This window comes from Grammomys surdaster, unplaced genomic scaffold (assembly GCF_004785775.1).
Source record: "Grammomys surdaster isolate TR1022 unplaced genomic scaffold, NIH_TR_1.0 125349, whole genome shotgun sequence".
Classification (NCBI taxonomy): domain Eukaryota; kingdom Metazoa; phylum Chordata; class Mammalia; order Rodentia; family Muridae; genus Grammomys; species Grammomys surdaster.
The window spans coordinates 521,217-525,159 of record NW_021620222.1 but is presented as its reverse complement, the minus strand read 5'-3'; positions in this window follow the sequence as shown (position 1 = coordinate 525,159).

The window sequence follows — 3,943 nt, the reverse complement described above, 5'->3', positions numbered from 1 at the left end:
ACATCCTGCTGTCCCACGTCAGGAGGTGGTACATCCTGCTGTCCCACATCAGGAGGTGGAAGGAGAAGGATGGGGAGTTCAAGGCCATGGTTGGCCTTGAAGTTTGAGGCCATCCTGGGCTACATGAGACCCTCTTTCCAAATACCAGGCAGGAAGAACCTCGCTGGATGTGAATGGGTTGAAGAGGTGGGAGTGCGAGAGAGACAAGAGACTCAAAGATGGCCACAGGAATGTTCCTGACCATTTCCAGCCTCACCCTGCAGAGTGTGAGTCTGACAGGCATGTGCCATCCACACCCACCTCTCTTTTCTCTTGTCTTTAAAATGGGCTCATAATTTACCCAGAAAGCATTGTCGTGAGGGTAAATTTTGAGTCGAAAGAAAGAGAATTTCCTAAAATGGGAGGTGATCATGAATGTGGTGACATGCCTGTTATGTCAGCACTTGAGAGATTGAGGCAGGAGGATGATTAGGATGATGTTTAAAGTCAGCCTCGGCTACAAAGCAAAACTCTGCCTCAAATAATAATAGGAGAGGTCAGGGAGAAGGCTCTACAGGAAAGGCATTTGCTGCCAAGCCTGACAACCTGAGTTCAAGTATTTGTGGTGGAAAAGAGAGCTGGCTCCTGCAGCTTGTCCTCTGATTTCCACACAGGTATCCTAGTACACACACACACCATATGTGCATGCATGTACACACATGCACACGTTCCACACATACCCAACATACACCTACACCACACACATATACACACTCAATATGCACACACACACACCACATGACACACAGTCAGACACAATTCCATACACACCAAACATACACACACACACCACACATATGTACACATCCAATATACACTTGCCACACACCACACCACATCACACACACACACACATGTAACACACACATGCAATACACACCCAACCAATACACACCCAATATGCATATATACACATGCCACACACCACACACGCACAAACACACACACGTGTAATTTTAAGATTTTAAAAGAGAGGCTAAAAATTTTTAAAAAAAGAGAGAGAGGCTAGAGAGATGGCTTAGTGGTTAAGAACACTTGTTCTTGCACTTCTGAGTCCAGCATCCACATAGTAGGTCACACTCACTTATAACCCAATTTCTAGGAGATGCAGCATGCATACACATGGTATACACACATATAAGCAGGCAAAACATTCAAACACCTAAAATAAATCCGATTAAAAAAAAGATAGCCAGGCATAATGGCTCATGCCTTTCACTGCAGCGCTTGGGAAGCAAAGGCAGTCCGATCTCCATGACTTTGCAGTCAGCCTGGTTTACACAGAGTTCCAGGCCAGCCAGGGATACAAAGTAACACTTTGTCTCAAAAATAAAGTTTAAAAGATATTGAACAACAATAATACAGTTGATTTCTAGAAAGCCCCTAGACCAGATGTGTGTTGGGTTATAGGTTCTATCAGTTTCCAAAAGAACCAGCCACCTGCTCCAAGGATGAAATTCTTCCCTGCAACAGGAGGAAGGCTAACCATTGAGTTAATCAGTGACCATTAATAACTGGTCTGACCAAACAGAAGTGACTGGTCTCTGGGGGAGAAAATCAAGGCTTTTGCTTTGAATGTCATGTGACATAGAACTGGAAAGCTGTCCTGCTACCATGTGTTGTGATGATCTCTATGGACTCAGGAAATGAGTCAGTTCTGCAAAGGGTAAGGGCAAGGTTTTCATTATGGGATCAGCAAAGATACATTCAAATATGGCGGCTTGAGAACTTCCTTGGGTAGCAAGAGCCCGCTCCTTACCTTACCCACTATGCACTTAATGACTGAGCCATCTTGCCAGCCCCGGGTGCTGGTTTTATAAAGTGTGGAGATATCTCTCTGGCAAAGTCCCAGAATCCAGTTGTTCTGGGACCAAGAGATGATCGGGTCAGGAACATAGGATACTGCGATGTATACTTTCTATTCTTTTTTGTGAAATAGGTTTTCACCACATAGCCAAGAATAGCTTTGGACTTACTTATGCAGCCCTTGAACTTGGAGCAATTCTCCTGCCTAACACTCCCAAGTGCTGGGATTACAAAGTGTGCCACCATGACTGGTTTGTATTTTGTCCGTGGTTCCTGCTTTATGATTTCTAAGACCCTGATGACTCCTATCTGAACATATCTGTAGTAACAGTTTCCCTTCAAGTGTCCCTTCATCCTTGGTTCTTGAAGGCATCCTCTATTAGCTGTGACACACAGGAAAAAATATACTTTCAAGTCCTTTCAAACACACTTATTTGATTTTTGTTTTGCTTTTATTATTTTATTATTTTATTTTAAGAAATAGTCTTATGTTGCTGAAGCTGACCTCAAGCTCACTATATAGCAGAGGCTACCCCAGAACTCCTAATCTTTCTACTTTTGCCTCCCAAGTGTTGGAATTACAGGTGTACACCACCACACCTAGCTTCAGTTTAAATGCCACAGAAGCACACACATATACGTCCCCTGTGCCAGGTAATTTTCATTGTCAGCTTGCCACAATTTGGAATTATCTGAGAAGTGATCCTTACTTGAGAAATTGTCTCTAACAGGTTGGCTTGTGAGTCTGTCTCTGGGAATTGAGTTGATGGTTAATTGATGAATGAGGGCCCATCCACTGTGGGAGGCACCATTCCCTAGGCAGCAGTTCCTGAGCTGTGTAACACAGGAGAAAGCTAGATGAGAGCCAGAGGCAGAGGCAGCAAGGACAGGTGCACTCGTTCTCTCTGCTTTTGATTGTGGATATGATGTGATTCACAACTGTAACCTGAACTTATAAGCCAAACAAACCCTTTCTTTTATATGTTGCTTTTGGTCAGAGTATTTGTCACAGTAACAGAAATAAAACTAGAACATCCAGTTTATAGACACTTGATCAAAACAACTTGAAGCTTGCAACTGGTATCTGACGTTGGTGAGAGATGCCTCGGGACTTGCACGCTGTGAGTTTATCTGAGGTAAAAGGACCCACCCTAAACACCATTCCAGTGGCTGATGTTCCCTTCTAAATACAAACCAAAAGTGAGCTGAGTACAACTACTCATCCATTTCTGACTTCAGATGCAGGTGAACAAGGACTTAATGTTCCTGGTGCCATGACTTCCTCACTGCCACAGGTGATGCCCTTGAACTAAGAGCCAAAACAAACCATTCCTTCCCTAAGTTGCTTTTGTCACAGCAATGACAAAAATAACCAATACAACAACTAATGCAACAGACTCCTGGCACCCACTGCAGAACTGGTTCAGGTGACATCACTGCACCTTCTGAAGGTGGCAGATGTCTTCTGTATTGGTTACCATTGAGTGAGCATGGCACTATATGTGTAGCTTAGGGTCTGGCCTAACTGGGGTGACAGGGAATGAAGAAATGACACACATCGTGGTGGTTTGAATGAGAATGGCCCCCATAGACTCACATATTTGAATGTTTGGTCCTCAGTTAGTAGAACTGTTTGGGAAGATTAGGAAGAGATGTGTCACTCGGGTTTTAAGCTCACTCAGCACCATGCTTGTCTGTCAGCCACCAAGCTTCCACCATAATGATCATAGACTAACTCTCTGAAACTAAGCAAGCCTCCAATTAAATGTTTTCTTATAAAAGTTTCCTTGATCATAGTGTCTCTTCACAGCAATAGAAGAGTAACTAAAATACACAGACATATACAGAAAATCTTGGATTGGTTTGGCCCATGGTGTGCTCTGATGGAAATTCAGTAACAATAGCAACCCAGAATACTCAGCGACTTTATTTTACAAATCTGAATCGAGGGAGTGGATTTACTATGTACAGCTGGACCAGAAGGCAAGTTTAGCTAATCTCAGAAGGGAGGTGTCTGTATGGGAGCGGTCTCAGGCTATAACACTCGGGAGGAGGAAAATGTTGTTGACATTCTCTGTGCACACAGTCAACATCTGGA